Source organism: Engystomops pustulosus, chromosome 7 (assembly GCF_040894005.1).
Source record: "Engystomops pustulosus chromosome 7, aEngPut4.maternal, whole genome shotgun sequence".
Classification (NCBI taxonomy): Eukaryota; Metazoa; Chordata; class Amphibia; order Anura; family Leptodactylidae; genus Engystomops; species Engystomops pustulosus.
Genome location: NC_092417.1, coordinates 39,753,987 through 39,766,475, shown reverse-complemented (window position 1 = coordinate 39,766,475; position 12,489 = coordinate 39,753,987). Strand labels below are relative to the sequence as shown.

The window sequence follows — 12,489 nt, the reverse complement described above, 5'->3', positions numbered from 1 at the left end:
GCTCTGCCTGCTGTAATCTCACACAGTGCGAGGGGGAAGTACTTCTGAACAGTGTGACAGCCTGTTAAGCTGCAGCATGGAGGGGCTCTGGTAACAACCCCGAGAGCCCTTCTGACTAATTAGAATCAATTTTTTTTTACTATAAGATATTTATTTTGGACTTATATTACACAACATGAAAACAAACAATTGTATACAAACCGAAAAAAAAAAAATCTGTTAACATAAAATTATTCTAATGAAAACATTTGTAAAAGATGATTTTAGAAGGAAGGAGGCCATGGATAACAAATATATGAACATTACCAAAATCATGGTGCCTGGATTGTATGAGTAAGTGGCTGTGGTTTATCATGTTTCATGCTTTATATATTGCATAAACTGAAATATATGTAAAAAAAAATATGATTTCCTAAAATATCTATTACAAATTTTGACTTTACAAAATCTTTATAATAACATTATAGGAATATGTCTGATTACAAAATAACTAAAAAATATATAAAAGTTTTTCTCTAAGTGTTTTTTTTCTTACACACACACACACATATATATATCGTATATAAAATCCAATATAAAATTACAAACAAGAACCTGACTACTGCAGGCTGAAATGCAATAGCTACACCTAGTGGCAACATGTGCAAGTGCAGCACACAGCAAACTGCAGGCGGTCCCCTACCTAAGAGCAAGCGATTTACAGACGACCCCTAGTTACAAGCGGACCTCTGGTAATTGGTAATTTAATGTATTTTAGTCCCAGACTACACTGATCAGCTGTAACAGTTATCACAGGTGTCTACAATTGAGCTTTATTGTTAATCCCGGTTCTTATGACAACCCAAAAGTTTTAAAACCCAATTGTCACAGAGACCAAAAAATTTTTAGCTGGGGTTACAATTACAAAATATACAGTTGCGACTTACATAAAAATTCAACTTAAGAACAAACCTGCAGAACCTATCTTGTATGTAACCCGGGGACTGCCAGTGATGACCCATAATGACACTTAAAGTATCTCTGCAATAAAAACCATTCTCAGTTGACAATACCATGCTAGGGTTTGTTTTATGTTAATGTTTATGCGTAGAACACCATTTTCACAGCCCCATAAAGTTAAAAAAAAAATTTAATGGAGTATTATTGTTTGTGGTTCTTATTTATACCATTTTAGGGTATTTTTATGACTTTTTAAATCACTTTTTATGTATTTTTGGTGAACCAAAAATGATCAAAACCAATCATACTGGCACTGCCCTTTTTATAGCATTTTCCCTATAAATTGCTCAGAATCTTTTCTGGCATAAAAAGGGAGACCCCAAAGCAGTCCAAAGCAGATCATTTTAGTTTAATATGTCTTCAACTAGTTTGAGTTAACGCAGATACAGTTACATTCACATATACAGCATATACATCAGGAAAGCTCCCAGCTATACATTGAACACATACATATACAGGCAGTCCCCGGGTTACGTACAAGATAGGGTCCTGAGGTTTGTTCTTAAAGGGGTTATCCAGGTTTAAAAAAATTTTTATGGCCGGGCTGGGGAGGGCTAGTTAAACATAATAAACATGGACTTTTACCTCCTCCGGCGCCGCCAATGTCCTGCGCCGCGGTCACTTCGATCCGTGCCCCTGTAAACAAACAGGGGCACGGAAGCCGCGCACAGGGAGCTTCCGGTCCGCGTTGTGGACGGCTCCTTCCATCCGTCCCTATCTCTCAGCGTTGTAAGCGCCGGAAGCTCCCTGTGCGCCCTTGTACTGAAACCGGCGCACGGAGAAGACGGGCCGCGGCGCGGGACATCGGCAGCACCGGAGGAGGTAAGTACATGTTTATTATGTTTAAATAGCCCTCCCCAGCCCGGCCATAAAAAAAACCCGGATAACCCCCTTTAAGTTGAATTTGTATGTAAATTGAAACTGTATATTTTAGAATTGTAGATCCAGACAAAAAAAAAATTAGTCCCAGTGACAATTGGAGTTTAAACATTTTGTGCTCTAATGGGGCCAAGGATGATCAATAAAGCTTCGTTACAGACACCTTACAGCTGATCATTGCAGCCTGGGACTATAGTAAAGCATCCAGAGAGCTTCACCAGAGGTCAGAGGGGTCTGTCTGTAACTATGGGTTGTCTGTAAGTCGGGTGTCCTTAAGTAGGGGACCGCCTGTACTGGCTTCCATTTTGCCTCCATCTGCATAGCATATGTTGCATACTGTGGGAAGCATAGGATGGATAGAAGGAGCAAGCTGCATCTTTTTATCCCATAGAGCAACATATGCGCTCAGCAGAGGCCACTGGATGGATGTAACTGTATTGCATCCACTCCCCAGCCACCACTGAGCGTACTCTTAAGGAGGTTCCCAGTGATGTCACTGTCCATTTTAAGGACACTAGGGGTAAGAAGCTGAACATCGGCAGTAGCCAATCATTAACTGCTGCCCGATGTTCACTCCTCCCAATAACAGGGGAGAGGGCAAGAATAGGATGACCCTTATAATGGGATACGTCCCAGCCCTCCATTGTAAGAGTACTACGGGAATCCACCTGACGTACAGTATCCTTACGAAGGAGGGCAAAATTATGGTGGGAACATAGCCTAACAAAATGCAGTCTGCCTGGCCCCTGACTACACAGTACAGCCATCATGGTAAAGGGCTATTTCCTACCACTTCAAAAAACATTAGCCCATATCAGTCCTCATGACTACCAGAGCCTGACATTAGAGGGTATTCCCAATAGAGCCACCTAGAGCCCTTCAGCCTTCAATAGCATCATTTTAAAAGTTGATTTTAGAAGGAAAAAGGTCATGAATAACAAAAATAAGAAGATTACCTGGATCTATGAGTAAGTGGATTTTGATGGTAGATTTCCTTTTACGGGGGCATTCAACAAGGTTTACATTTTTGTTGGGGGCCCCTTGGCCCCCTTTCAGTTTTCACAAGCTCTGCTTCTAACACACATATTGAAGTGGCCTTGACCACTAGATAATTTTGGTTTCTGATGTGTAATCGGTATTTATTGTTTTTTTTCCCCACAAAGTTTAAAAAACCTACCACTTCCGATGGAGGTTATAAGCTGGTGAGCTGGTGCCGGCGCTTAAGTTGTGCACCTGTGTGACATCACATGATCAGGGATATAACGAGTCGTGCACCTGTGTGACATCACATAACCAGGGATATAACGAGTCGTGCACCTGTGTGACATCACATGACCAGGGATATAACAAGTCGTGCACCTGTGTGACATCACATGATCAGGGATATAACGAGCCGTGCACCTGTGTGATATCACATGACCCGGGATATAACGAGCCGTGCACCTGTGTGACATCACATGATCAGGGATAAAACGAGTCGTGCACCTGTGTGACATCACATGACCAGGGATATTACGAGTCGTGCACCTGTGTGACATCACATGACCAGGGATATAACGAGTCGTGCACCTGTGTAACATCACATGACCAGGGATATAACGAGTCGTGCACCTGTGTGACATCACATGACCAGGGATATAACAAGTCGCGCACCTGTGTGACATCACATGACCAGGGATATAACAAGTCGCGCACCTGTGTGACATCACATGACTAGGGACCGGTGTTTATCCACATAAAGTAAACAATAAAGCTTTCTATAGAATGACAGCAAGCAGAGATCTAGAAAACCACGAGGAATTGATACAGAAAGTATATTGGGAAATTGTATATGAATTCATCCCACAAACATTATCAATTATTTGCTGAAAGTGAACAACAAATCTACCATCAAAATCCAGCATGATAAACCAGGGGCCCCTACAAATAGATCCTGGTACCAGGACTGTGGTAATCTCCTTATAAAGTCACAGTGTCTGGCTCTATGAGTAAGTTTCCCTGGTTTATCATGATGTAGTTTGTAGATGGAGTTTGATGGTAGATTTCCTATACATCTTCAGTTATTCACGTCAAAAACCAGGTGAGGCTACTACAGTTCAACAAGCAATGATGGAAAGAATTGCACCTGATCCTTGAGCTTGACCACTCCTGCTTTAGGCCGGCGCCACACGTAGCGCTTTGTCTGCGCTTGCAAACGCAGACATCGGGAACGAGCCGCCTGTGTTTTGCGTAAATTTAACGCAAAACACCGGGGGCTCGTCCCTGATCACAGGCGTTTCCATAGAAACGCTGATGCGATCCGCCCGAGGCCCGTCCCGGTGGGCGAGACTTTGTCTGTGTTTGCGTTTGCAAGCGCAGTCAAAGCGCTACGTGTGGCGCCGGCCTTAGGCTCACAATAACTGATGCAAAAAAACGGATGACATAACAGAGATGTGAACTGGGCTCTCGGGGTTACTCCTATCATTGAATTGTCTACTGAAATGCTCCAGATGTTTTCTGCCTCATCCCTCTCCACATCAATTAAAGCGTAAAATGTAGAATTTTAAGAAGAGGAAGAATTTGTACCGTATTGGTTACAGAAGCCTAACCCCGAAACCAACAAAAAACTGTGAAATAAAGGTCAAGCAGCCGTGACACACTTAGTGAGATTCACACGGTCTCTACTGTTTACAGAAACATGTAGCCGCTGCTGGTTATTACTGTATAATAGGATCTGATTCGGGAGAAGTGTTACTCAAACACCTGTACAATGCCAGATACAACCGCCACTGGAATCAGTAACTCTCCAGACGCTCACATTACTACAGGTGGATCCTGGGGCCTGCACCTGAGCAAATAGACCGGAGATGTATCTGTACACAGGGCTCAATGTGCTCATGCCCCACATTCCTGATGGAAATAAAGCTGTAAGTGATTGTAATCTTACCAGGACAGATGACAAAGAGCCCTAGTGGTCACAACGGGAGATTTAAAGGTGACCTCTCCCCTCTCCTGACTTGTCTGATTTAGTATCATTGCTGTTGCATCAGTTTTCTGTCTTCAAAGTGTTTCACAATTGTCTAATCTGACCATATACGTTAAATGTGCAGCTTTTATTGCGACTTCTTGATCTAATTTTCACTTCAGACGACTTGATCTAGATATGATAGACAGATTTATAAATTGTGACTTTTCAAAAATGTGCAATTTTAGGTGCAAATCCAGTCCAGAAAAAACATAGGAACTGGATGCACCCAATTTCCAGCTTTGTAACTAAAAGGCAGCACATCCACTGCAGACATTTAAGTTGTTTTCCCATGGGATAGGGCCTAATCTGCTGATCGGTGGGGGGTCTCAGTGATGAGACCCCAACAGATCATAAGAACGGTGGGTCCGATGGCCTCAGAGGTATATCCATCCACTCCATAGAGATTAATGGAGCAGAACGGGCATGCACGGCTCATCGCGGGAGAACAAGGGGTTCAATGGAGGTACCTTGGACCCCCCCATTCTCGTGGTCTGTGGGGGTATTATCACTGAGACCACCACCGATCAGCAAAGTAGGTCCTAACTAGGGTCTAACTTGTTCTGTGGGAAAACCCCTTTAACACATCATGCACTATAAGGCCACTATGATAAACCTAACTTGCAAAATGCAAGAAATAACAATTCTGGATATATTGTTATATATTTATATTATATTGTTATAATACATGTTATTCCTCTTGGTCATTGGGTGTTACCAGCTGGAGGTGTGTCTTAAACTCTCCATTTAGAACTAGTGGTTAAACTACTCATAAGGTAAGACACAACTAGTAACACCCACTTGGCTAACTAGTTAATCATAAAGTACTAGTCGGAATAAATTTTTTAAAAAAATTTGGAGCAAATTTTCTTGTAACTTAATTTTAATGGTATCTGACGATTTTCAAAAAAACAGTCAGGATATGCGACAGGTCTTCTTCAAATAAGTTAAAGTATCACCAGATTTTTGGAAATAACACAATAAGTGGAGGTGAGCACTAAAGTCATGAACCTCTGGGGTTCTTTATGCCAAAGACAATATATGAACAAAACTGGTTCTCCCCGTGTGTGCGTGTTTCATTTAGGTGCTCCAATTCACTTCTACGACCCGAAATTACACGGGAAGGTCAATCTGGAACTTCTCAAAGCGTAAGCAAACTTTAGACAAAATGTAAATGTACAAAATCTACTTTATTATAGAAATCTGTTCCTGTGTCCATAGCTTTCCTCTGCACCTAAGATGTCTAATAACTTAAAGCGTAATTTGATATTATATGTGGGGGGGGGGGGGGGCAAATCTGTCTACAGGATTTAAGATGTCACTCACTCCTCTGCTGTTTGTCACACAGCTGTGAGTGTTACATTTTCTGCTCTCTCCTTGGCTGCTGAAAGTGAAGGGTTTAACCCTTTAAGGACCTGTTTTTTTGTTTTTTTTTTCATTACCATTTTTCACTCCCCACAAGCAAAAATCTTTAACTTTTTTTTTTACACGCAAGGAGCTCTGTGACGGCTTGTTTTCTGCTTAATAAATTGCACTTCATTGTGATAGTATTTATTCTTTCATGCCGTGTACTGGGAAGCGGGATAAAAAGCGCAGAGGCTGTCATGGCAACCAATCACCGCTCCCCGATGGTGTCACGGGGAGCAATGTTCTCCAACAAGCATATTTTTGAAGCCGCCGGCAACTTTGCCAACGGCGATGTGCGGGTGTTACCCTAAGCCTTTACTGTGATATGCAGCCAAGACCTACAAGCTATGGAGAGGGCTCAGCCCGTGAGCCCTCACCAAGCACCCGCAGCCGACCTGTGGTGTGCTATTACGTCACGTGTCATTAAGAGGTTAATCCTCCCTTTTCAGAGCTGTTTAACCAAACACAGTGAGATTAAAAGTGAGTTCAGTTCATGCAGCCTCCATAGACACACACTACACAGGCTGTAATATGCATCTCTATGGGAGGAAGTAGCTTGATTTTTTTTCTTCTACAAACTAAGCTAAACTTGTTAATTATATTATAATACTCGTTAAGTATATTAGAAAAATGTTCACCACATACCCCCCCCCCCCCCACAAACAATATAAAAAATATCTCAAATAAAGGTTACACTTTAGACTATCGAGGGATTGTCTAAAGATTTAATCTCCTTGGAGAGCTAAATCAGCATGGGAAATATTCTCTATGTATGGAAAGAGATAATTATTAGCCTCCTTATCTGCCTGAAGTGGAAGATAGAGCAGAAAAAGGCACCTAGAAGCTGCTTTTTCTAATGAAGTAATATTACAAAGTTCACCATCATCGCTTGCTGTATTAATTTCTGAAATAATAAAATGCTTTAAAGGTTTAGTTCCGCTTTAACCCTCTTACGGAGCTGTGATGTCACAGTAACTTACGTATCACTTTACTCATGATACAGACCTCACCCAGGCTATAAAGTGAGAGGAATCAAAGAGAAAAAGGGTGGGGAATGGGGGAGTAAAGAGAAATGAGGGGGGGGAGGGGGGGCAAAAAAATAGATGAATGGGGGGGGGGGGCAAGAAGAAATAAGAATATGAAACATAGAGAAATTGGCTGCATAGGGATAAAAGGGAGAAACCTAGTGAGATGGGGTCATACATAGGAAAATCGAGAATAAGATGAAAAATAATGTTAACAGGGGTATAACTTGAGGGGATGCAGACGCTGCTGTCTCAAGTAGGCCCAAGAGACTTAAAGTCCATTAAGCCCATAAAGTGTCACTTTCCCATATGAGAAGACTAGTGCTATAATCCATACGTTATAGTCGGGCCTCTCACACACTTTGCGGTCAGCTCCAAGTTATGCCACTGGGTTTCAAGATTCTAATTTATCTGAAAATCCCGAGTCTTGCATAACAGAAGTGTCCGACTGTGTGCCCTGCTGTCAGGAAGAGCAGAAACAGAGTCCAGTTCATGCTTTATAATAATGCAAATACAGAAAGTTTAATAGATCTAGTCTTACCTTTATTACTAATGGAGCCTTAGACCGAGTCCTTCTTCTCCCGAGCTTCCCGTCCTTCTATCATCCACTGTTACTGCGGGTAATGAAGAATAATGAGATTGATATAACACATTCCACACATGATAATAATATTAAATCTTCCTGTGAGGGTCTGGTGTATGATACAATCAGGCCATGGATCTTAAAGGGGTTGTTCATAGCGGGAAATATGCTATAAATACACAATATCAGTGGTGGTGGAAGGAAATGAAGGTGATGAAGGAAATGTAAGCCCCCCAGTGGTATGGGCTCCATTGAAATCTAGAAAGGGTATTTTCCCAGAAGAAGCTGGGTCCTTCTACAGATCCAAATGTAGAGTAATGTGTTCAGCGTGTTTGCTGGTTCGATCCCATGGACTTCACACATTGCACAGGACATGAGTCCTTACATCATACAGAAATATGGCTCCCTCTCTGCCGGCCAAACTTAAACTTCAGCGTATTAATTTTTTAACATTTAATTTATTTATTTAATTAATTAACATTTATTTTATTCCAGCTTTTTTCATTGATCCAGACACGGTGACTGTGGTAATCTTCTTATATTTGTAATCTATGGCCTCCTTCCTTCAGAAAAAAACTTTTAATATTATTCTAGGGCTCTAGGGGGGGAATGTCCAGAAAGCCTCTGAGATGCCCCTAGCTGTCATGGAAACAAGGAGGATCCATGTTTGGCACCAATATGGCGTCTCCCGTGTACACTGGTCAATTAAGTGCCACACAAGTGTTCTACCAAGGCATCTAAGGGGTTTACAGGGGTGCCTAGTGCAGGAAGTGATGGGGAGTGTTTGATGCTATGTATGAAGAGGGCTCAGATGTGCATGCACGTGTATTCAGCCTCATATGAGCATCACATGACCAGAAAAGACCATCATTCCCAGGAAATCCCCTGCACAGTCACATCATTACATCTCCTATACCAGTGCTACCCAACTGCTGTAAAACTACAACTCCCATGATGCCCCGAGCAGAGCTTGTAGCTTTAGTGCAGATGGAGAGTGGCAGGATTGGGGACACTGCTACATACCACGTGAGGAGATGCGTCCACTCTGGACCAGCAGCCATATGTGCCGCACTATGTGATCATGTCCCTGTGTGCACAGCAACATATACATCAAACTCACAGCTGCATCCTGCACATCGAGGACCTGCGGTGACGTCATCCACGTGTGGGAGGAGCCAGACTCTGGGTTGTGGGCGGGGATGACAGTAGGGGAAATGCAGCAGAGCTGAGTGTCCTCACTGTATAATACAGTCCTGTGATAGTGTGTGCTGGTCTGTCTGTGTGTATATAATAGTCATGTAGCAGAGCTGAGTGTCCTCACTGTATAATACAGTGCTGTGATAGTGTGTGCTGGTTTGTCTGTGCACATGTCTTATGTGTGTGTTTATAATAGTCATGTAGCAGAGCTGTGATTGGAGCTCACTGTGTGTGTCTTATGCAGCAGCGCTGTATGTGTCTGCTTTAGTGCAGCAGAGCTGTGTGTGTTATCTTAGACCAGTGATGGCAAACCTTCTAGAGACCGAGTGCCCAAACTACAACCAAAATCCACTTATTTACCGGGAAGGGCCAACATGGCATTTAAAACAGTAAATATTTACTACCTATTCTTCCTAATCTTTCAATCGTATCGACCCCCTGAGGCAACCAATACAGTTGACTCGTAGCATCTCTCCAGGGTCTCTCTGTAGGAGAAGAATGGTGGGTCCAGCAGGAGGACCTCCAAAGATATTACAGTTCTGTCAACACCTTCTCGCCTTTCCCGCAGTTCCAAACAGCCAATGAAATGTTGCTTTAAAATAGCGCTGAGAGCAGCATCTTTTAAGTTGCCCAGGACTGCAGGTGGATTTGGTCCTATTTGATGAACTCTGTCTTGGAGCAATGGTCTGAGTGTCCACAGAAATGGCTCTGAGGGCCACCTCTGGCACCCGTGCCAAAGGTTCGCCACCACTGTTTTAGACCATTGCTTACAGGGAAGTGCAGTCAGAATAAAATGGACCGACTCCAAAAATATGTAGTAAAGTGTTACAATAAGGTTTGAGCAGGATGTGCTGGATATTTTTTCATGATAATTAGTGGGAGATTGTGGAATGCCCTATAACTGTGTGTGTTCTATTGCTGATCTAAGTATATATGCTGTTAGCCAGTTTCATTAAACTCTGTATAAATTGTATTGTCTAGTGTGTATTCACTCTTTATGCTGCTTTATGTCTTAGTTTGCCATCTCTCTGCACTCATGTTTGTATGGTCTTAGTTGAGATGTGATTGCACATTATGGATCACATTTATCACAGCTTGTACATTTGATAACAGGCGTAGAAGATGTGATTTAGTCACGATTCCCGATGCCGAGCCTGCCCGGATTCATTACGGAGGCGATGTGCAGCCAGTGCAGTGCGTGACACAGACTGGAGGCATCCGTGCAGTGTCCAGATTGATAGACCATTCTGGCTGCTGATTTAACCTCTTACCTCTCTGGGACATACTATTACGTCATGGAGAGTGGCAGATTGTGCTCCATGCCATAATAGTACGTCAGGGACCCGATGAAGGTCCAGCCCTACAACAGAGCTGAACTGTCATTGGGAAAAAGGGGGTTTCGGTGGTAAATTGAAAACAATAATGATCTCTCCCCAAAAAGTCAATTTTGAAATCTCCTTGAAAATATGGAAAACTGATGTTCGATTTGGAAGCCGTGTGAAATCAAAATAGAATATCCAGACATAAAGCAGACACATGGGAAATGTTATTTAGTAACTGATATGGGTGGTACAATGGCAGGGTGATTGTTCATGGACAGATAAGATCACAGGACTCTCCTATCTGCAGCCATTTTATGGGAAGGAATCTCTGGATAATGAGCTTCACTTTACGTATAAAAAAGGTGGTGCAGAACTTTAAGTGGGCGAGGTTTTGATATCCAAATCAGGAGTTAAAAACAGTTAGAACACTGGCTCTCAGTTATACGTTTTTACCCATTATGATACACACCTGCTTCAGAAAAACAATGTATGAACGCCCCCTGAATATATGTATATTATATGTAGATTATCTAATATCCTCCCCCACACTTACATACAGTACATAAAACTTGAGGTAAAGTGGCCAACCCCTTTTAACCGGTTCGCGACCGCCCGCCGTGTATTCACGGCGGCGGTCGGGTCGCACTGTATGGAGAGGGCTCACGGGCTGACAAAGCTGCCAGAAGCCTCAAAAAGATAGCGACGCCATCTTACCTGGGATCGCCGCTCCCCGTGACATCATCGGGGAGTGGCGATCCGTCTCCATGGTAGCCTCGGGTCTTCCGAAGACCCGAGGCTATTTCGTTTTAACCCCTTCATTACAATGTACTGATAGCACATTGTAATGAATGAGGAGGAAAATCCCAGTATATGATAGGATAGATCAGACAACCTAGGGTTAAAGTACCCTAGGGAGTCTGAAAAATAGTAAAAAAAAAAAAAAAAATTATAATAAAAAAACCTAAAATTTCTAATCACCCCCCTTTCCCTAGAACTGACATAAATATAAATAAACAGTAAAAATCATAAACACATTAGGTATAGACGCGTCTGAAAATGCCCGATCTATCAAAATATGATAACGGTTTTTCAATACGATTAACCCCGTACCGGAAAATAGCGGCCAAAGTCGAAAATGGCACTTTTTTGCCATTTTGAAAAATATAAAAAAATCTATAAAAAGTGATCAAAAAGTCATACAGTCCTAAAAATTATATCATTGAAAATATTATCAAATTTCGCAAAAAATGACACCACCCACAGCTCCGTACACGAAAGTATAAAAAAAGTTATTAGCGCCAGAAGTTGGCAAAATCAAAAAAATTATTTTTGTATAGGAGGTTTTCATTTTTGTAAATGTATGAAAACATTATAAAACCTATACAAATTTGGTATCCACGTAATCGTACCGACCAAAAGAATAAAGTAGACATGTCATTTGGGGCGCTCAGTGAAAGACGTAATATCCAAGCCCACAAGCAAATGGCGCAAATGCGGTTTTTCACCATTTTCACTGCATTTGGAATTTTTTTCCCACTTCCGAGTACATGGCATGGAATATTTAATAACATCTCTATGAAGTACAATTTGTTACGCAGAAAACAAGCCATCACACAGCTCTTTACGTGTAAAAATAAAAAAGTTATAGATTTTTGAAGGTGGGGAGTGAAAAATGGACATGAAAAAACAGGAAAGAGCCCGGTCCTTAACTGGTTAAAGAAAATCTACCAAGACAAAGGATTGTAAACCAAGCACACTGACATACTGGTCTGTGCCCCCTCTGGCATGATCTGCTCTTGTTTTGGCTTCTTATGCCCTGGTTTTTACAAAAAAAGGCTTTTAAAATTATGCAGATGAGCTTGAGGGGCTCTGGGCTCTATAGGTGTTAATGGAGCCTGGAGCCCCTCAGTCTCATTTGTGTAATTTTTAAAGTATTTTTCCTTAAAAACCAGGGAATATGAAGCTAAAAGAAGAGCAGATCCTGCCAGAGGGGGCACACACCAGTACGTCAGTGTGCTTGGTTTACAATCCTTTATCCTGGAGGTAGATGCCCGTCTTCAGGAAGATGATCAC

At 42.1% G+C, this 12,489-nt stretch overlaps 1 protein-coding gene across 5 annotated transcripts in view; it reads right to left on the bottom strand.

The window, feature by feature from the left end:
• Positions 1 to 12,489, bottom strand: part of MIPOL1 (mirror-image polydactyly 1) — a 276,231-nt gene that overhangs the window by 260,872 nt on the left and 2,870 nt on the right. For 2 of the 5 annotated variants that reach the window (XM_072115536.1, XM_072115546.1), the window contains exons 1-2: positions 8,921 to 9,024; positions 7,856 to 7,928 (exon numbers count right to left, since the gene is read on the bottom strand). The gene's annotated coding sequence lies outside the window, so the exon portion shown is untranslated. Of the gene's footprint in view, positions 1 to 7,855; positions 7,929 to 8,920; positions 9,089 to 12,489 lie in introns of those variants that run through there. The other 3 variants (XM_072115538.1, XM_072115539.1, XM_072115537.1) reach the window with 2 other exon arrangements.